Source organism: Furipterus horrens, unplaced genomic scaffold (genome assembly GCF_987537825.1).
Source record: "Furipterus horrens unplaced genomic scaffold, mFurHor1.1.pri manual_scaffold_6, whole genome shotgun sequence".
Taxonomy (NCBI): Eukaryota; Metazoa; Chordata; class Mammalia; order Chiroptera; family Furipteridae; genus Furipterus; species Furipterus horrens.
The window spans coordinates 43,136,320-43,159,356 of NW_028327176.1; the positions used below are offsets into that span (position 1 = coordinate 43,136,320).

Here is a 23,037-nt window from a genome sequence, read left to right on the forward strand (position 1 = left end):
GACTTTGGTCAGCGCCTATTTTGGGCAGTGGTGTACTCTAAGGGGAAGCTGCAAGGTTCTGCTGAAATAACCATTTTCATTTTGCTGTTTGTTCAGAATCTAATTTCACTCTATGAGTACAATTATATTTTTAATAAACAGAGGTAGCCCTGTAGAGATATAAACTTTGATGCGGAAAAGAGGCAACAAAATGAATATAAATAAGTAGATCAAAAGTCATCTGCCCAGATTAGAACTAGGCGAGAAGAAAAAGCCTTGCCAGGCACATTGACACATAAGAAGCTGATGATGAATCAAAGAACTAAAGGATAAAGGCTCTGAGGGGAGACACAGGTAATCCAAAGGTGGGGGAGGGGTGATCAGATGATTCCTGCTACCTTGTCTACATGGATATAACCTGAGACATTCAGCGTCTCTGAAAAATTAGCACCAGTCTGAGGTGTATTTAGAGATGGACAAATGGCACCAAATAAATTCTAGAACTTCAATTGAGAACACAGAGATCATGAGTTGTAGTATTTTATTTAAAATAAATTGACTTTCCATATATTTTAACAAATAACTTTCTCTGTTTAATAATCTTTTTGGTTAAAAAAAAGTGAGTATAGACAACATTTTCCAAGAAGCTTCCCCAAGCTGCCGACAGTTGCTGCCCTCAATTCCTGCTGTGTTTCTCTGTGCTCAGCATGCACTGAAGGCCTACCACCTGCATCTAGGACTATGTTACTATGACAACCTGTCTAGTGATTCTGTCACTTGGAGACACTGGCTGTATGTGGTCCCCAGCCCTTTGGCAGAGCTCAGTATGTGGGTCCTATGGGCCACACTTTCTTAGGCCTGCATTCAGGTTTAGATAACATCTCAAGCCCTATCGAAAGCCTTTTCTCAGGCAAGGACCCTGTTCCCACTGTAGACTTCTCTGCCACTGCCCCCTTGCTTATCCTTGTACCCACTGCTGCTGAGCTGGTGTGTCCTGATGGGATACCTGTTATGTTACGCAGGCTAGAAAGATTGAATATGAAGGCCAGCCCCAACTTTCAGGAAGCAAGGCTGAAAGCCCACAACTCTTCCGTGGTGTGCTCAGCCTTACAAAACCCCAGCTGCCTACGTGCTGTATCCACAGAAATAGCCACCATGTCTATTAAAATACAGGAAGAAGAGTAATAAAAGATAAATTTCCTGCCAAACATTTGGTGACAACCAGATATAAGAAGAGGAAAAATAAAATAAGAACATGATGATGACTATTATATACCCAGATGCCTTTTCTGTTGAAAAACTCCAGCTTGGAGGCTAGAGTGGGGAACTTGGTCACACAGCTGTGAGCTCAGGACAGCCACATAGGCAGCTCTCTTGCTTGGGGGTTGAAAAGGACAGATCTAGCCTCCGGGTTGGTTTCTGGGAGCACTGGCCTTTTTGATGTCACAGCAAAGCAAATGTTGGGCACTCTCAAAAGGTAGAAGCAGGTCTGACTTATTTTGCGGACTTTAGAGGCCATGTGGCTTCTTTGATGGCTGGGCCTGATTATGGGAAGTCCTTAATATATGTGGTGGCATTTGAAGTTGAGAAGTTTTTTGCCACAGCAGCTATGAAGCAGGACTCCCTGTTGTAGAAGGGCCTCCTAACAGCCCAGCTGGCATAGCACCCTCAGATCCCACCTCGTGCCTTCTGGACCCACCTCCTCCTAGGATCTGAGGTTGAGTCCCACCTACCACCAATGCCTACAAATAAAGCTTTTGGGGAAATGTGCAATAATGACTTTACTGTTTTTGTTCAAAATAACAAATTTCATTATAAAAATTCAAGTAATATAGAAAAGTACAACAAAGAAGTTTTTAAAAACTCACTATAAGTCCTACTGCTCAGCCACAACTGTTCCCAACATTTATAAGACACCATTAGAGCCCTGGCTGGTGTGGCTCAGTGGATTGAGCACTGACCTGTGAACCAAAGTGTTGCTGGTTCAATTCCCAGTTAGGGCACATGCCTGGGTTGTGGGCCAGGTCCCCAAGTTGGGGGCATGCGAGAGGCAACCACACATCGATGTTTCTTTCCCTCTCTTTCTCTCTCCCTTCCCCTCTCTCCAAAAATAAATAAATAAAATCTAAACAAACAAAAATCATTAGAGACTCAATAGATAAGTGGATAAATAGTTAGGTTAACTGGTGGAATTCTATAAAAATAGGACCATATGCTGCATACTATTTTAGATGAAAAAAATTTAAAAGTCTTTTAAAAAAATATTTTATTTATTTTTAGAGAGAGGGGAAGGGGTGGAGAAAGGGAGAGAAATGTCAGTGTGCAAGAGATACATTGATCCATTGCCTCTCCCATGACCCCAACTGGGGACCTGGCCCACAACCTAGGCATGTGCCCTGACTGGGAATCAAACTGGTGACCTTTTGGTTTGCAGGCTGGTGCTCAATCCACTGAGCCATACTAACTAGAGCAATGAAAAAATTTAATACTGCTTGAATTTAATGGTAGAAAAACCAAAGTGAAACTTAGAAAAGACTAAATTGGTTGTTTCTTTACCACAAATTCTTTAAAGATTAATTTTACAAAAACTTTTTTATCCTCACCCGAGGGTGTTTTTTTATTGCTTTTAGAGACAGAGGAAGGGGGTTGGGGTTGGGGGTGGGGGAGAGAGAGAGAGAAAAACAGGGAGCTAAGTGGCTCACATAAAATAGATGTGAAAGAGAAACACCCATTGGTTGCCTCCTGTATGGACCCAGAATGGGGATCATATGCACCCAGACCAGGGATTGAACCCTCAACCTAGGTTTCCCTGATTAGGAATTGATCTCTTTTGGTTACGGGACAACACTCCAACCAACTGAGCCACACCAGCCAGGGGCAATTTTTAAAAAAGTATATATTATTGATTATGCTGTTATAATTGTCCCAATTTTTCTCTTTTTGTCCCCCTTTTCCCAGTATCCCCGTTCCATCCAGCATCCTATCCCTGACTTAGTTCAAGTCTATGTGTCATGCATGTAAGCTCTTTGGCTTCTCCCTTTCCCATAATATTCTTAACATCCCCCTGTCTATTTTGTACCAACCAATTACACTTCTTGATCCCTCCACCATTTCCTCCTTTCTCCCCCTTCCTCCTCCCAGCTGATAACCCTCCAAATGATCCCCATACCTATGATTCTGTTTCTATTTTGGTTGTTTGCTTAGTTTGTTTTTGTTTTTATTTTTTAGATTCAGTTGTTGATAGTTGTTAAGTTTGTTGCCATTTTAATGTTCATAGTTTTGATCTCCTTCTTTTTCTTAAGTAAGTCCTGTTAACACTTCATATAATAAGGGCTTGGTGATGAAGAGCTCCTTTAGCTTTACCTTGTCTGGGAAGAACTTGATCTGTCCTTCCATTCTAAATGGTAGCTTTGCTGGATAGAGAAATCTAGGTTGTAGGTCCTTGCTTTTCATTACTTTGAATACTTCTTGCCAGTCCTTTCGTACCTGCAAAATTCCTTATGAGAAATCAGCTGATAGGCTAACGGGAGAACTCCTTTGTAGGTAACTCTCTTCTCTTGCTGCTTTTAAGATTCTCTATCTTGAACCTTTGGCATTTTAATTTATGATGCGTCTTTGTGTGGTCCTATTTGTGTCCACCTTGTTTGGGACTCTGTGCTTCCTGGACTTGTATGTCTATTTCCTTTGCCACGTTAGGGAAATTTTCTTTCATTATTTTTTCCAATAGGTTTTCAATTTCTTTCTCTTCCTCTTCTTTTTCTGGCACCCCATGATTCAGAAGTTGGTAAATTTAAAGTTGTCCCAGAGGTTCTAATCCTCTCCTCCTTTTTTTTTTCAATTATTGTTTCTTCTTTCTGTTCTGGGTGAATGTTTATTTCTTCCTTTTGTTCCAAATTGTTAATTTGAACCCTGGCTTCCTTCTTATCACTCTTGGTTCCCTGTAGATTTTTATTTATTTCACTTTGTATAACCTTCACTTCTTCCTTTATTTTGTGGCCATACTCAATCATTTCTCTGAGCATCCTGATCACCAGTGTTTTGAACTCTACATCTGATAGGTTGGTATCTCCATTTCATTTAGTTTTTTTTTCTGGGGTTTTGTTCTGTTCTTTCATCTGGGCCATATTTCTTTGCCTTCTCCATTTGGCAGCCTCCCTGTGTTTGTTTCTGTGTATGGGGTAGAGCTGCTTTGACTCCTTGTCTTTGTAGCATGGCCTAATGTAGTAGGTGTCCTATAGGGTCCTGTGGTACAGCCTCCCCTTTCAACTAAGCTGGGTATGCGAGGTGTGCCCTTCATGTGGGCTGAGTATACATTCCTCTTGTAGTTGAGCCTTGGTTGCTGTTGGCAGATCAGTGGGAGGAACTTACGCAGGGCAGTCAGCTGCAAGGACTGGCTGTGACCACTGACCACCAACCTCTACCTGCTGTGGAGGGTCAGCTGTGCAGGAGAAGGCTGGTGGTGCTCCGACTTGGTCTGTAGCTGTCCCCTGGGTGCACTAGCCCTGGGGTTTCCTGGGTGGTGTGGGCCAAGGTCAGCCCCCACTTGTGTTTTGCCCAGGCCCACCCTGCCTGAGCTATAAAGCAATCTGAGACAGTTGCTACTTATGCTGGGCCTGGAGATTCCCAGGCAAAGTCAAAGCTGGCTGCTGCTAGTGCCAGCCCTGGGGCTCACTGAGGCCAGCTATTGCTTGTTTGAGATGAATTAGGAAGTTGTGAAGCATGAGCCAAGATTAAACATTCATATGGAAAAGCAGCTTGGGTGTGCCTGTAAATTGGGTGGGGTGGAGTCTCTGGGAATCTCCGAGGCAGGTCAAACAGTGTTGGCCAGGTTGATGGAATCTCAGATACGACACCAGCTTGCCAGCTCTGTGGGGGGAGGGTTTAGAAAAGGAACAATGGCTTCTGCTCACCTTGATGCCAGACACTTCAGTTCCTCCCTGTATACCACTGGTGCCTTTCAAGCTGCTACCCCAGTGCTGGAGCTCAGAGGGAGGGAGTCTGAGTAGGTGACTCTGTGTGTGGGTTCTTTAAGATGAACTGCTTGGGGCTCCAGTAGTTTCTTCCACTGACTCAATCCTTGCTGGTTTTTGAAACCAGAAGTTGTGGGGACTTATCTTCCTGGCACTGGAACCCCAGGCTGGGGGACCTGGTATGGGGCTGAGACTCCTTGTTCCTGAGATATCCCTCCTGAATTTTTACCCACCACGCGTGGGTGAGAGACCAGCCCATTCCATGTCTGCACCCCTACTACTGGATGGATGTGGTTAATCTTTAACTGTTTGAGTGCCAGTGTCGCTGTGAGTGATGCTGACAAATTTTCCCAAAAGTGCCAGCGTCGTTCCCAGCGACTCTTTTTTCGATGCCTATAAATGTAAATAACAATGGAATAATTCGTATTTTATGTTTTGTTCTCTTTTTTTGTACCTCGGGTTATATATTGATATAACTTTTTCTCATGTTGATCCAAATTTCAAATTTTTATGATTGTTCAAATACTGACATATTAATTCTGTTATTATTTTTACTTACATTTTAAGTGGTCCTTTTAATTTCATTCATCTTTGCAATAATCGTAAAAACTCTGCAGTGTACATGATAAGTAAGCTTTTGCTAATAGACATTTTCATTGCTTCATGGTATAGCGTTAGCATTTTGTTTTTTAAACTTTTTCACTGTTGGTATCTACTGATATATGTCTCTAGTGTGAATGCTGTTTGTGTTCTTTTTTTTTGTACGTTATGAAGTTTTTTTTCAAAAATTTATGCAATATTTGGCATATTTCTTGCTTCTTATCCATGTTGCTATGTGTTTTTTCAAGTTAGAATAATAGGTTTTATATTATGCCATATATTATACTTCAAAAGCCATATTGAAGGAAAGAATTTATTTTTTCTAAAATAATTGTTATAATAAAATAATTTTAATGCAATAAGTTTTTTGCTAAATTGCATCCAAGAACACTGCTTACAAAAGAAGAGTCTATTTACTATATGTCATGAAATTTTCAGCAACATATTATGAATAATAATGTTTTTATAGACGCTTTTCATAAACTGCATTTCTCAGCAAAATAGCCTGGCATTTCTCACATGAATTTTAGCAGTTACACATGGCACTCAAAGGGTTAATTCTGTAGTAGTCAGACTTGCATTCAATTTTATTTCTGATGGTTCTGGGTGATGGTTGTTCTACATTTTAGTTATAATTTTGATGTAGTTGTGCGTTGAGGTGAGCCATGTGTGACTACGTTGCCATCTTGGTCGGATCCCCACAATTCTTTTTTTATGTAATGTTTTTATTTATTGACTTGAAAAAGAGAGAGAGAGGGAGATCAATTTGTTGTTCCACTTATTTATGCATTCATTGGTTGATTCTTGTGTGTTGCCTGACTGGAGATAGAACCTGCAACATTGGCATACCGGATGATGCTCTAACCAACTGAGCTACCCTGCCAGAGCCAAAGATTAATGCTTTTAGAATTAAAAAGAACAAAAGAAAGAAAGAAACAAAGAAAGAAAGAATTAAAAAGAACAAAAGAAAGATGAAAGAAAGAAAGAAAGAAAGAAGGAAAGAAAGAAAGAAAGAAAATGTTGAAACTGAATTTGCTATGTCTTTCTTTTTTAAAGACAAGTTTCAATTGTTAGTACTATCTATTGACTTCCTGCTATGACTGATGAGGAATTACCTACATTTGCACTTTATTCCACTGCCCACCTCTTGTCTTTTGATTTTTATTATTTTCCATTGTTAATGTTTACCTCATTTCATTTTGTTCTCCAATTATACTTCTTACTGTGATTTATATTTAGTTTTATTATTTAATAGACCTAGTGCTTACCCCTCTGTGTTACCTTAGTGTTACAAGTTCAATTATATCCTCCCCCAGGAAAGGTATGTTGGAGTCTTAACTTTCAGTACCTCACAATGTGGCCTTATTTGGAGATAGAGTGTCTATAGAGTTAATCAAGTTAAAATGAGATCTTTATGGTGGGCCCTAATCCAATATGGTTGATGTCCTTATTATAAATGGGGAAATTTGGGCACAGACAAGCACAGAGGGAAGACTATATGAAGAGACATAGGGAGAATACCATGTAAAGATGGGAGTTGTACTGCCACAAGCCAATAGATGTACAGGGCTATAAGAAGCAAAGAAGCGTTCTTCCCTAACTTCTTCAGAGGGAGCATGGGCCTGCTGACATCTTGATTTCTGACTTCTAGACTCCAGAACTCTGAGACAATAAAGTTCTATTGGTTTCAGCCATCCGGTTTTTGGAACTTTTTATGGCAGTCCTAGGAAATTAATACACCCAATTTCTCTAGAATTTATTTTGACTCATCCCTTGGTTGGATAGATTTTATTCAAAAGATGTTTTTCCAGATGGGTTCCTGGTTGCTTTATTCCCTAAGGTTTTGTATGCCTGAGAATGCCTGTCTATTGTCTTTTTACTTGAAGGATAACATGACATGTATATAATCCTTAAATCACATTTTCTTTCTTTTATACCTTTTTCGATGTTGGAACTCTGTATTCTGGCATTGTTAAAAAGCCCCTAAACTTGATTTTTCTCTCTGTCCATGGTTTACTGATGACATGGCCATCCATGTGAGATTTTCTTTATCCTTGGTGTTTTGTGACTTCAGTAGTATGTATCTTAATGTTAAATAGTTTATATCAATTTTTCTTGGAATATGTATGCCCTTTTGGTCTGTAGGTTCAAGTCAGCCTTATTACAAGAAAGTTCTATTTTTGAAAATAATTTATATTTAATTCCTTTTATTCTCCTTCTTTGGAAATGCCTTAGATTTGAGAAATGCCAAGGATGCCTATTACTCGTCTTTCTTCAATAATAATAACAATTTTACCTAGAAAAGATTAACAAATATGGGTTTTTGTTATTGTTCATTTTGTGTGATTTCTCAGCATCTTTCCACAATGGTTCACTCGACAAAGTCAGTTATTTGTATCCTATTTTCTGTTGCTTATAATATAAATTCCACCTCTATCATGATAACTTTTCCATTTTTCTCCTGAATCTACTAGTTTACCTTTTATATTCTTTCATTTTTTTAATCTCTTCTTTGAATTCTTATGTCTTTTCTTTGGGGCCTTTTTCTATAAAGATAGTGGTGTCTGAAATTTCCTTGATTGTATAGAGAACTTTCTAAACGTATGTTTTGTTTCCTTAGTTAATTCCTCTTTCAGTGTTTATTTTTTATCAGCCTTTTGTGTATGTTCCCTTCCTCTACAATTTCTATGCATAAATCCCATTATGGTTTCTATTTGATTATTACTGTCATTGAATGGGGTCCACTACTGGCTGAATAACAGGATGACAAATGGAGAAATCGGGGGGATTGGAGAGCATCTCGGGTTCTTTAACTTTAACAGGTTTTGTTGAGTCAAACACCCCTTCAGTTATTTCCTTTTCCCTGGGGACCATTTCCCCTCAGCTTTTGGTGTTCTGGAAATCCACGTGGCTTTCACGTAGGGACTCCCTGCGTTGCAGTCTAGCATGGCCGCCACTTCCTCCTTCCCCTTTCATCATCCCTGCATGTCTTCTCTCTGGTGGGGAGGTCAGCGATGTGGTTCCTGCAGCTCTGCCTCCCCACCACTCTGCAGTATGGATCCCACTGTCTATGGGGTGTTCCTCAGTCTCTGGAGGCAGCTCATGCTACCTCATTTCATAGACGAAATAAACCTTCCACTAGGGGCCTTTGAAAAAACGGGGTCCTACTGTGGGTCCGCGGAGGCACCTAGCATCTCTTTCCTGTCTGGTTTTGATACCACAGTAAACAGCAGGTTTACTTCATGGTTTCTGATTTGGTGCTTCCTTGTTTCATTGGAAACAGAGGCTTCCCTCCTTCTTTTTTAATTTCTGTTGCTATGTTCAGTGGGTTTCATAAAAGGAGAGTTGGACAAATATTTTAACAGGCGCTTTTTATTTTGAAATGCTAATCTAGTTATAGCTTGGGAAGATTTACCTTTATTATATTTATGTGTGAATATACTATAAACAATAAAGAAGAACATAATCTATTTTTCCATGTGTTTGTATTTTTCTTCTGTTTAAGTTTTAAAAAGTCCTTGTTTATATTGTAAATAGCACTCATTGGATTCTGTTTGTTTCTTTTCAAAATAAAGATGTATTTATTCTTTTTTCTTATTAAAATAGCACCTGCTCACTATAAAACATTAAAAAGAAAAATTACAGTGAAAATCATTTAATGTCCTACCATCTGTCTGTAACCACTATTAAGTTTGTGTGATCATCTTTTCTAAGTATACATACATGTACCTGTAATTTGACAAAAAGGGGTCATATGTGCTGTTTTGTAAAGTTTTAATAATTATGCCTCTTCCCTAACAAGTGGTTTGCTGGCAGTCTCCGGCAATCCTTGTCTTGTAGACCTTTGCATTCATCTATACATAGCATTCTCCCTGTTTGTATATCTGTGTCCAAATTCCCCCTTTTTATAAGGACAACAGTCATATTGGATTAGAGGCCCACCCTATTCCAGTGTAACTTATTACATCTGCAATGACCCTACTTCCAAATAAGGTCACATTCTTAGGTACTGGGAGTTAGGACTTCAACATATAAATTTCTGGGGCACACAACTTAATTCATTACAGGTTTTCTATCAGTAGGTCATAGGATTAGCAGCAGGACCAGGGTACCAGGCTGGAACAGGAGTCAAGGAATAAAAACACAGCCAGAATGATGCCTCAGGAGCAGCAAACCTAGGACTCAGGCTCACCAGTAGGTCTCATCTGCCTGACCACTGCTGGCTTCCCTGCTGGGACTGTTTCCCTGGACCCTCCTGCTGGGGTCTCAGACTCCTACATAGCCACTCACAATGCATCCATGTTGTATTGTATATTCGTATTTTATCTGTTTTTTAAATGGCTGAGTGGTATTTCTTTATGTGGATATACGCAAGTTGTTTATCAATTAACCTGTTTATAGACATGTAGATTGTTTCCAGTTTGGGGCTATTATAAATAGTACTGTTATGAACATTCATGTGCAAGTTTTTGTATGGATATATGCTTTCATTGCTCTTGGGTAAATAGATACCTAGAAGTGGAATGACTAGGTGACATGGTAGGTGTAGTTTATCTTTTAAAGAAACTGCTAAACTCTTTACAAAGTGGTTGTTCTATTTTGCATTTCTATCAACAGTGCATGAGCTTCTAGTTCCTTACATCCTTGACAACACTCGATAAGATCAGTTTTTTTAAAATTTTAGCCATTCTGAAAGTGTGTAGTGATATCTCATTGTGGTTTTATTTGCATGTCCCTAATACCTAATGATGTTGAGCATTTTCATGTGCTCATTTGCCATTTGTATATCTTCTTTTTTTATTTTTATTTTTTAAGTATATTTTATTGATTATGTTGTTACAGTAGTCCCAATTTTTTCCCCTTTGCTTTGCTCTGTGCAGTACCCTGCTTCCCTCCAGCAATCCCACCCCACTTAGTTTGTGTCCATGGGTCATGCATATAGTTCTTTAGCTTCACCTTTTCCTATATTATTCTTAACTTCCCCCTGTCTATTTTGTACCGACTGATTATGCTTCTTAGTCCCTGCACCATTTTCCCATTTCCCCATTTCTCCCCCTTCCCCCTCCCAGCTGATAATGCTCCAAATGATCCCTATACCTATGATTCTGTCCTATTCTGGGTTGCTTAGTTGGATTTTGTTTTTATTTTTTAGATTCACTTGTTGATAGTTGCGAGTTTGTTGTCATTTTAATGTTCATAGTTTTGATCTTCTTTTTCTTAAGTAAGTCCCTTTGACATTACATATAATAATGGCTTGGTGATGATGAACTCATTTAGCTTTACCTTGTCTGGGAAGCACTTTATCTGCCCTCCATTCTAAATGAAAACTTTTTTGGATAGAGTAATCTTGGTTGTAAGTCCTTGCTTTTCATCACCTTGAATACTTCTTGCCAGTCCCTTCTTGCCTGCAAAGTTTCTTTTGAGAAATCAGGATAGTCTTATAGGCACCCCTTTGTCTGTAACTCCCTGCTTTTCTCTTGCAGCTTTTAAGATTCTCTCTTTATCTTGAACCTTTAGCATTTTAATGATGATGTGTCTTGGTGTGGTCCTCTTTGGGTCCAAGTTGTTAGGGACTCTCTGTGCTTCCTGGACTTGTATGTCTATTTCCTTCACCAAATTTGGCAAGTTTTACTTCATTATTTTCTCACATAAGCTTTCAATTTCTTGCTCTTCCTCTTCTTCTGGCACCCCTATGGTTTAGATGTTGGCACATTTAAAGTTTTCCGAGATGTTCCTAAGCCTCTCCTTATTTTTTTCAATTCTTGTTTCTTCATTCTGTACTGGTTGACTGTTTTTTTCTTCCTTCTGTTCCAAATCATTGATTTGAACCCTGGTTTTCTTCCTTTCATCATTGGTTTTGTGTGGATTTCTCTTCGTTTCACTTAGCATAGCCTTCACTTCTTCCCTTATGCATTTGCCATACTTAAGCATATCTGTCAAACCTGTGAGCATCTTCATCACAGTGTTTTGAACTTTCTGTCTGTTAGGTTGGTTATCTCTTCGTCTGTGAGGTTGGCTACCTCCTTATTGCTTAGTTCTCCCACTGGAACTTTGATCCATTCCCCCTTTTGGGCCATACCTCTCTGTCTTCTCATCTTGACAGGCTCCTGTGTTTGTTTGCCTCTGTGTCTTAGGTAGAGCTGTCACTTCTGTTATGTTGAAAGGGGTGGAGCCTTAGGTATTCATCAGTACAGGCTGACCCATTTTACCACATTGTGGCGCTGTATGTGGGGGAGGGGTCTGAGAGCGGACAATGCCACTTGCTTAGCACTCGTCCCTTTTCCAGGCACTTCTCCCACTTCTGTATGGGACTGTTGCCTCTCTAGCTGTTGACCTGGCCGTTGTTTTCAGATTGGGTGGGTCTGCAGACATTCTAGGATCAAGGGGGCCTTTTAAACAAGTGGACTCTGCTGAGAAACCAGGAGTTTCTTCCTCTACCCCAACCCCCACTGGTTTGCACAGTCAGAAGCAATGAGGCTTTATTTTCCCTGGCACTGGGACCGTGAACTGTGCGGTCGGGTCTGGTGCTGGGAGTGCTCCCCAGGTGTCCCTCCCTACTTTTTAAAATGTGTGACTGCACTCTTTGCTGGCCTGCCGCTGCCTCCGCTGCTGCCACTGCTGCCACTGCTACTGCTGCCACCACCACACCGTGTCCTCTCCACCCCAGCTCCTCCCCTCCTACGTGTCTGGATGAGTATTTCTTCTTTATATCTTTGTTTGTTGGACTTCCATGCAGCTGGATTTTCTGGAACTTCTGGTTGGCTCTAGTTTTGAGGTAGTTGTATTCCTTCTTAGTTGTGGAGGGAGATGCAGCGTGTCTGTCTAGGCCTCCATCTTGGCCAGAAGTCTGTATATCTTCTTTTGGTGAAGTATCTGTTCAAATCTTTTGTCCTTTTTTTTATTGGGTTGCTTATGTTATTGTTGAATTGTAAAAATTCTTCATATATTCCATGTACAAGTCTTTTGTCCAGTATGTATTTTGCTAATATTTTTTACCAGTCTGTGGCTTGCCTTTTTATTTTTGTAAGTGTTTTTGAAGAGTAAATGTCTTAAATTTTGATGAAGTCTCATTTGTTGATATTTTTCTTTTATACTTTGTGACTTTTGTGTCATATTTAAGAAATCTTGCTAAACCCAAGCCTACTAAGATGTTCTACTTAATTTTCTTTTAGAAATTTTAGCTCTTAAATTTAGGTCTATTTTTCAGTAAAAGTTAAATTTGAAGAAACTTTATTTTGAAATAAAATAAGTCTGGGCTTACAGAAAAAACTACAAAAATGGAATAGAGAGTTTATATATATCCTTTACCCAGGTTCCCCTAACAGTAACAACTTATATAGCCATAGTGCAATTACCAAATTAGAGAAATTAATAATTTATTAACTAAGCTGCATACTTTATTTAAATTTCACCTATTTTTTCCCTAATGTAATTTTTCTGTTCCAACATCCAATCCAGAATCTCATATTGCATTTAGTTGTTGTATTTCCTCCAATCTATGATAATTCCTCAATTTTCCTTGTTTCTCATGTTAATTTTTCTATATGATATGAGGTAAAAGTCAATGTTATCTTTTTTTCATCTTGAATTGTTTCAGCACCATTTCTTTAAAGTATTATCTTTTCCCCATTGAATTGCCTTGATAATTTTGTCAACAATCAATTGATCACATATGTGGGAGTCTATTTCTGTACTCTCTGTTCTGTTCCATTGAGATATCTACATGTCTGCTTTTACGCCAATAAAATGGTGTCTTGATTTTTGTAGCTCTATAGCAAGTCTGAAATCAGGTGGTATTTGTCTTCCAATTTTGTTCTTTTTCAAAGTTGTTTTGACTGTTCTAAGTCCTTTGAATTTTTGGATAAATTTTAGAATCAGTTTTTTTATTTCTACAAAGAGCCTCTGGATTTTAATTGAGATTACATTGAATCTACAAATCAATTTGGGGATAATTAACATCTTCGTATTGAGTCTTCTGATTCATGTATTTAGAATTTCTATCCACTTATGTAGGTTTTCTTTAATTTCTTTCAGCAATATTTTTGTGGTTTTCAGATTCCGTAGTGTACAGATCTTGCAGATTTTTTGTCAAATTTATCCCTAATAAGCCTTCCTGGTGAGTCTGATTCACAATAAAGTTATAGGATCACTTCTTTTCATCAGCACTATTATATAAGTATGGTGATGAAAAGTAAATATTAGAACAGTATGCAAAAATGTCATTATTGCAAACATAACTGAGAACTTAAAAATCTGAAGGCATGGATTTTATTTCATACAGAAGCATGATCTACTTTTCCACTTGTTTATATTCTTCTTGCTTCTATCTTAGTTTTAAAAATGTCCTTGTGCATTATCATGAATAGCATTCATTTAATCCTGTTTACTTTCAAAATGAAGATTTTTATTCTTTTTTATAAGAATAACACATGCTCATTCTGAAACATTAAACTATACTAAAAAGAAAAATCACAGTGAAAATCATTTGAAATTCCACTGTCTATACATTACTGCTGAGTGTGTGTGATCATTTTTTGAGACATTTTCTAAGTATACATAAAGGTATCTGTAATTTGACAAAATGAGGTCATATATGCTGTTTTGTAAAGTTTTAAAAATTATATAAGTTCTGTGTTAATATGTTATAATTGGAAGAAATTGAAAGGAAGCAAACAAGCCCCTTCTCACACTTTCCCCATCCTCTTCCTTTCTCTTGGGAAAAGCATTTGTCTTAGACTTCCAGATCTTTCTCTGTTCATGTATGTATATATAAAAACACATAGAAACATATGTGATTTTTTTCAAACATAAATTAAATCATACTGAAAATGATTACAATTCTTATTCAGTATTTTATTTTTTGTTACTATTGTGAATTGGATCTCATTTTTAATTTAACTTCTAATCAGTTCAAAGGAATTATGTTGCGTTTTGAGAATACAGTGTATCTTATATTCATCCACTTAACTGTTTTATTAATTTATGTGAAGCCTCCTTCAGCTGCAGTGGCTGGACAGTCATTTTAGGTGGCTGGGGTGAAGGTAGAGAAGCAGGGCTTTCTGGTTGTTACTATTTTTAATAACAATTCTTTTGTTTTTCACTAAAGATAAAGTCAACTCTGTTATAAATAGCTCTGTATTTTTTTATTGTAATGTTTTTCTCTTTTTTAAAAATGAGAAGTGGCAATGAATTTTATCAAGTGCTGTTTCAGCATCTGTTGAAATGATTGTATTTTTCATTATTTAACCCAGTAATATGGGTGATATTTTATTGTTATTATTAATAAAAGTTGCCTTTGTGTCAAGTTCTTCAATCGGACTTATGTTAAAGCCTCTTTGGCCATGCTGGAATATTTCCCATAATATATTAATTAAACCTATTTTATATATATTTTAATGGGAGATTCGTGGGTGGTTTATAACTACGGATGAAGATTCCCTAGAGCAGTGCTTCTTATCCTCTTTCTCATCATTGCCCTCCCTAAGGAGACTTTTTAGACATCTATTTCTCTTTTTTTATGTGTATACTGATGGGCCAAGAGCTTTATTGATGCAGCAGGCACTTTACAATGAACCCAAGAGAGCTCACTTTCCTGGGAGGATGGGATGTCTGTACTAACCCTCCAGGGTTTTCCCCTTCAAAACACAAGCTCTCCCTTTCGCTGCAGCCCTTGGATCTGCACCTGCCCAAATCATCCCCCCCTGGTTTTAAACAGGCAGTGCCCACAGGCACCCCTGACCAACACTGGCCAGCCACTCTGGCAGACAGTCACAATGTCAGTTCTGCATTACTCATGGACAGAGGCAGAGACTATCAGATCCTACAAAGGGTTTAGGAAACAGTAAGACAATTTCTCCCTCTACCTTGAGTGTCCTGAAATAGTTGGGAATTCCTAGGAAGATGGTCAGTTGTCAATCCCTTCACCAGTCTGTGTATCCAAGATTTTTTTCAAGGTAACATGAGTCTTTCTTGCTGTAAGAACTCTTATAATGGGGCCTAGTCCTCTTACTGCTCATGCCTTTTCATGCCACTGGGATAGCACTGCAATGCTATTATATTTTCTCTGGGCTTCTCAACCCTTTACAAATGCACTTCATTATCAAGTCCAGGCCATTTCTGTCCAGTGATTGCTCAGCCTTCTCAATTTCACTGCTCTTAAAATTTGTAAGCACTTTGAGCACAACGCCCTGGGCTCATTCCTTCAGGGCTTGATTTTCGGTGTTGACTGCAGGGTTCCACAGGACTGTGTGAAGCATCCAAGCATGTCCCCTTGCCACTGGAGCCCTTCCACATCGCTAGGTCCAGGCCTGGCTTGCCTGCCGCTGCCACCACCTCCTCCTGCTGGTCCACAAATTTGTTCTTGTCAAACTCATCTATGTCCACCTGACAGAAATGCGAGGACAGCGTATTTTGGGCCATGACTTGGTGCAGATCAAGCTCAGAACCGGCTCAGGGGTAGGAAATGGCCTCCTGGGACTACCTCCACCTTCTCCGCAAGACATTTGTTTCTTAATTGCTCATCATGTCACGTTAAGTCCACAGTATATGTTCTTTTTGTATATCTGCACTTTCTATCTTAAAAAAGAGTAAGAATTTTTAGCACCCTCAAGAACCAAATTGCTCCATTGGAATGCATGGTGATATTGCTCCATTGAGAATACATGGCATAGAGAGGGCTTAGAGGACTAATGGTAATGGAAAAAAATACAGGAAAGATTAAATAAAAAAAATTTTAAAAGAGTACATGGCCTATAGTATTCTTTATTCATGCATGATCTTTATTAGATTATAGGATCAAGCCATGTGCATTCTACACCTTGGAATGAACTATGGAATAGATCCTATTTTTCTAACTTCAGTAACAAGGTATGGGATGGCAGAGATGCTTTAAGGCCAATACATTTTAGTGAAGACCAAGTCAGTGCATCAGCTCCTCTCTGATCATCTTATAAAAGCAAATAAATATATTTGACCAGTGTTATCAGTAACAAAATCAGCCCCAGAGTCTTCCAATTCCAGTTCAGCCAATCCCTAGAGAGCCTTCACCAAGCAAGACTTTGTAAATTGTACTCCTCTGCCCCTTTTGTTACTGCATCAGTCACAGATAGGCCCTTCAGCATATGGATCAGAATATTTGCAATTTCTGGTGGATAAGGCAGGTTATATGACAGGACCAAGGCATGTGGGCCTAGGCCCCTAAAGTTATATGCATTGCACATATGGCCTTAGCAAGAGAGCATAACACCATGGAGAGCAAGACTCCTTTGTTGCAGCTGCCTGTCAAACCAAAAAGTGAAGCCAAGGGTTGACAGTATAGTATCTGGGTTTGAAGTCAGGGAGAAGTGAGGACAGAGGTTGGACTCACAAGGTGAGCTGTAGATTGGGATGTAGCAGTGGGTGTTAAAGTGCATGTGGGTGAGGGCCCAAGACTGTTCTCAAGGGCTTATTTTGCCTGTTGTACATGCCTCTTTTGGAGCTTCAGTGTTATCTTCAAGGAACAGAACTCCTAGAATGCCATTTTTTTTTTTTTTGGAATGCCATTTTTTAAGGCCAGGTAATTAGCCTTGGAAAATTTAGGGGGATTTAGCATTCACCCATATTGTGGTAGACAATAATATGTAGGGATCAGCTAAGGTGACCTCCAATGAGTAAGTGACACTCCAGTATAATCAATCCCCTTCCATTAAGTGCATGTGGAACTTGTGACTTGCTTCTAACAATATACCATGGCAAAGGTGAGGGGATGTCAGTTTCTTGATTAGGTATGCTATTGGGTTAGCCAAAAAGTCTGTTTAGTTTTTTCTGCAAAATAGAAGACGTATTTTTCACTTTCACCAATAACTTTATTGATTTGAATATTTTGAATATGTCGTCTATCTCCCACGTGGTATAAGGCTGATTGTTCTCAATTAATGTCTCAATTTGATCACTATCAACTTCAACTGGTCTACCAGACTGTGGAGCATCATCCGGCAAGAAATCTCCAGCACAAAACTTTGCAAACCACCACTTTTGACACATTCGGTCAGTCACAGCACTTCTCCATACACTGCACCAATCTTTTTTTTTTTTTTTGCGTTTGTTGTGTTTTTACTTTTCTTGAAATAATAAAGCATAATATGCCAAAAATGTTGCTTATTTTCTTCCATCTTCAATAATAAAATTGGTACAGGGGGTGGGGCCTGGGTCCCAGGCGGAGGTTGAGACCTGGCAATCGTTGGGATGATCTCCACGGGGGTCGGCGGCCCAGAAGTCTGGGAAGGGTCCCGGCACTCCAGATTGAATTCATTTGCCAGCAAATTAATATAATAGTATTGGAAGATACAATAAAAAGACTTATATCTGCTCTATTCCTTTGTGAAGACTTTAGAAGCAGGCAGGGATTACTACCAGAGTGAAGCTCAAAATTTGAGAAGGATGATCAGAAGTAGATCTAAAAGTCCAAGACACCCTCTCCATCTTCCCGGGGTACAAACTGTGATGTAGAGCTTTTGAAGACAACAAGAGATCATGAAGAACTCAAGTGTGTGCTGGAAAAATATGAGCGTAATTTGGCAGAAATTCAGTGTAATGTCAAGCTTCATACATCTGAGAGAGACAAGACCTTTCTTCTTTATGAATAGGCTCAGGAAGAAATTGCTGGACTTCGACAAGAAATGATAAAAAGCTGTAAGTCTCCTAAATCTGCAACAGCACATGCCATCCTCCAGCAGGTGGAGACTGAAAGAGATGTAGCCTTCACTGATTTATGAAGGATGACCACAGAATGAGATAGTCTGAGGGAGTGACTCAAGATTGCCCAACAAACAGCATTTAATGAAAAGGCTCACTTGGAACAAAGGGTAGAAGAGCTGGAGTGTACAGTTCATAACCTTGATGATGAACATATGGAGCAAATGTCAAATATGACTTTGATGAAGGAAACAATAACCACTGTGGAAAAAGAAATGAAATCATTAGCAAGAAAGGCAATGGATACTGAAAGTGAACTTGGCAGACAAAAAGCAGAGACTAATACTTTGAGGTAAACTCAATTGCCTTCAACAACTAATAGTTTATTATAAGTAACTCGACTTTTTGTAGTTTACTTTGTAACAATAATTAAGTTATTTTTTGACTTTAATCTGGGGGAGGATTATGACGAAGCAGTTGTAGAAACCTCAGCACACATTAATTGATTTTCCCAAGGTCAATCACAAATTGGTAATGCCATACTTAACCAGGACTCAAACCTCTAATAATCTCAATCTTACATTTGGGGAAAGCCTCACTGTTTAACTAAAATAGCTTTTATAAAGCCATTCTGGGTACAGAGCATGTATGACTTTGGTATTTGATTGTTAATTTACTTTTATAACTTAAATTATATTCTGGGATCTGGACAGTGTAAGAACATACAAAACACAGGTTTTATAGTAGCTTAGAAAAAGGGTGGTTTAGAATATAATTAAAAACCGTATCAGAGAAATAGGAACATGTAACGGAACTTATTAACTGAATGTCAAGTACTGGGCTTAGCCCTTCCTATACTGGAACCATAGCAGAAGAAATTCCAGTAAAGTGGCCTATTGGCACTAAGTATAGGGGAATAAGTTTTTGAAGATCTCCATGCTAGTGGTTTTATTTTCCTTTTAGTGTCTATTGATGTGGAAAATAGAGGTTCTACAGATTCAGTGAGATTGAAATTCAGTGCCTCTATGAACATTTGAAAAACTAGTTCAAGTTCATGAGTTCCCAGTCTTCTCTTTGATCTTTTAAGGGTCTTTGATGCATATATTGGAATCACTTTTCAGGATAACCACTCAAATTCTTCCCTTCATTTCGTTTTTAATTTCCTGCTTAAAAGGATATTGCAATTGCAAGTAAAATAAAAATAAAATAAAACAACATCAGCAAAGAAAACCTTGAAAAAGTGTAAAGAAAATTTAAATCACCCATGATTCCATAACCCAGGGAAAACTGTTATTAATATAGATGTTTTTAACCAGAAATGTTTATATCTGTGTGTATATATGCTTTCTACATTAACATCATCCTATATTAAGTGATATATTAATTGTATACCATAGCATTTCTGCATGTAATGAGAAGCTCTTTGAAAACATTTTACTAGTTTATTAAAATATTCTAACAGATAGATGTCTAATTGGAGATTTTTTATTGTACATTTGTTTTAATAGTGTGAGAAATGCTCACAATAAAAACTGGGACACAGGACTTGAGCAGTAAAGCGAGGCCTTTATTCACGAGTCTGCAGAGCCGGGCGCACCCTCATAGCCAGGAGAATGTGCGCGCCAAATAGACAAAGGAACCTGGTTTTATAGTCTTAGCTTCCCCACCCTGAAATTGCCACCCTAAAGTGATTATTTTCTCCACCCTAAAATTGCCATTCTAAGGTGAGAGCGATTAGCTTCCCCGCCCTAACGCAACTAGTTTCCCCTCCCCTCTCCTTCTTCCCCTTTCTCCATGACCGGATACTCAGGAGGTACAATCTAACTCGTCGGCAGCCGTCCGTCTCGAGAGACGATGGTGTAGCTTCTTAAGAGTCTATCTGCACCGCCGAGAATGGCTGTGCAGTCCGACTCGGGAGTGACACGGTATCTGTCTCCTCCCGTGTTGATTCGACATCTTGCGATGACGCTGGAGTATCCTCTCCAGTGAAGCTGAAGCTACAGAGCCTGGGCAGGGTGATATGGAGGGTCTGCTGTTGCCCATGCAGCAGACCCCCCCCTCTCTTCGCAGCTGAAGGGTCCAAGGGAAAGACAGAGTCAATACAGCTTGGCTTCAGGTGCGCTGCAGGAGTTGCCGGTGTTGACTACAACTTCAAACCGCCTTAGGGACTCCGGCTCCGGATTTTCTGTCGGGGTTTACTCCCTTAGGCTTTCCCCTGAAGAGGTATGCCGCAAGGCAGCGGAGGTTTTTTGGAGTCAGAGTTTTCCTTCTCTGATGTGCCCTGACTGGAAGATCGAACCAGCGACACTTAGCTCGCAGGCCAACGCTCAATCCACTGTGATTTGTGAATATGCTAATGCTGTCCACTCCCTTCTCAGAGATCCTTTAATTACATTTGCCCTTAAGACCCTTTAAATACATTTGCCCTTTGTTACCAATGACTTTGCTACTGGTTTGGGAGTCACTATGTCCTTGTTTCTAACAATAGTATTGAAGTATAATTGACAAATATGTGCAGTAACTACACATGTTTAAAGTGTTCAGTTTGGTCAGCTTTGACATATGTATGTACCTATAAAACCAACACCAGAATCAGGGTAGTGGCCCTAACCGTCACTCCCAAAAGTCTCCTCATGCCCTTCTGTAACCTCTTCCCTACCTAGGCAACCACTGATTTGCTTTCTGTAATAGAAATTTGTATTTTAAAACCTTATATAAATGAAATCATACAGTATATATTCTTTCATCAAGCTACTTTCACTACCATAATTATTTTAGATTTATTCATGTTGTCACATATAATCAAGAGTTTATTTCTGTTTATCACTGAGTAATATTCATTGTATGCTTACACTGCATAGACATTTTGGTGTTTTGCAGTTTTGGGGTTATTAATGTTTTTATATGAGTCTTTGTATCAACATATTTTTTTATTTCTCTTGAATAAGTACCTAAGAGTAGAAAATAAAATAAAATAAAATAAAATTGGTACACAAAAATTCACCAAATTTGATAAGTGTTTTTAAATATATGCTTATATGAGAGCTGTCACAATACAGTCTAACAAAATTGTTTCGAATGAAATTAAAGACAACTCAGTGCTACTAGAGCCATCTCATGGAAACAAATGAACTTTTTGGCTAACTCAGTACATGGCTAAGGTGATAGATTGTCACTCATTGATTACGTTTGTTAATAAGACTGTCTAAGTAGAAAAGAGAGAGAGATTCACCTTTTGGAGGGCCACATGGCAACAAACTGCAGGTGGCCTTAGGACCCGAGGATAGCCATCAGTGAGTAAGAAGCTGAACCCTTGGCCCTATAGACACAAGCAAATGAATTCTACCTACAACTAATGACCTTGGAAGCAGATTTTCCCCCCAAACCACCAGATGAGAATATAGTGCAGCCAACATATTATATTGATTGCTACCTCTGCAACTCTGAGCCCAGGACCTAGTTAACTTATACCTGGACTCCTGAACCAGGGAAACTATAAGAATGAATGTGTTCCTTTAAGCCACGGAGTTTATGGTAATTTGTTATGCAGCAATAGAAAACTAACACACATACACACATACACACACACACCTAGATACTTTTAGTTGAATAACTTTCTACAATTCTTTCCCCTTTCCAAGATAGTAGTTTAATATTTATTAAATAGGAATGTTTGGACATTCCTATTGTAAAAAATTGTTCTTTTCATTCATATATTCAAATCTTATTAGCATATACTTTTGTGTTGTATTTTCTTATTGAGGGTCCCTGACCTGCAGAGATCCCCAGGTATCATGGATGAAATGAAGACTTCCCAGGCAGCTTGTGCTAGGGGAGAGAAGCCTGGAAAATGTCTGAGAGACAAATGCCTTGATTGCCTTTCTCCAAGGTCTTTTACTGAGTGCAGTAAGCTTAAGGGCATATAGCATGCGGGTAAAGCTCATCAACCAATGTTAAACAGTGCTGATTACAGAAAACAGATATTGGTCAGGGATAACAATTGAAGGAATGTTGAGATCTCCCTCAGGTCAGGGTGTGTTGGACACAAAGACTTCAGATGGCCATAAAATAGGGAGGGTAAGTTAATTTTGAGTTAAAGTTAAAACCTCTGCTGCTGGTATGATAAAGCAATCAAGCGAGGTAAAAGAGCAGGGCAAGCTTCAAAGGACATAAAGCATTTTCTCATGGCCCGATTCCCACCAGGGCCCACTGACTATAGCAGTGAGGCACATATGCACCCAACTTTCCTGGTTTTCTGGTCAAGTCTTACAGGCTTCATTTCCTTTACCTGGCCTGTGAGGGGCTCCAAGTCTCAATACTTTCTCTGGCGGACAACAATAATTTCTTATTTTTAAATTTGTATAATTTGTTATCTCCTTTCTCAGTTCAAATTTTATTAAATTATGGCTTTACTTTTCAAATACTTAGCTTTTGGTTTTATTTATTGAGCTCAGTGAAATTATTTTTCATTTTCAAAATTATCTCCTGCTTTGTCATATTTTCTTCTTCCTCTTTAGCCTATCTTCTCATTCCTTTTCTAGTATCATCAGTGGAATTCTTTCTAAAATGTTCTTTTTATATCAACCACCAAAACAGACAATTTCAAATCACCAAATTTCCTAAAAGCACTGCTTTGAATACATTCCACAGAGTTTACTGTGGCATGTTTTAACCATCATTTTCTGAATAAACTCCTTTTGTGTTCTTTTCTTTCCAATTCAATTGCCGACTCAGTAAGAATTTTTAAATTTCCAAGTAGTTGGTGTATTTTTATTTGTTTTGATTGTTACTTTATATTTCATTCTATTGTATTTTG

General features: G+C 38.7%; 1 long non-coding RNA gene and 1 pseudogene across 1 annotated transcript in view; one reads left to right on the forward strand and one right to left on the reverse strand.

Moving 5' to 3' along the window:
• Positions 1 to 23,037, forward strand: part of LOC150006041 (uncharacterized) — a 32,574-nt gene that overhangs the window by 857 nt on the left and 8,680 nt on the right. The window lies entirely within an intron of this gene.
• On the reverse strand, positions 15,454 to 15,968 carry LOC150006042 (actin-related protein 2/3 complex subunit 5-like protein pseudogene; annotated as a pseudogene).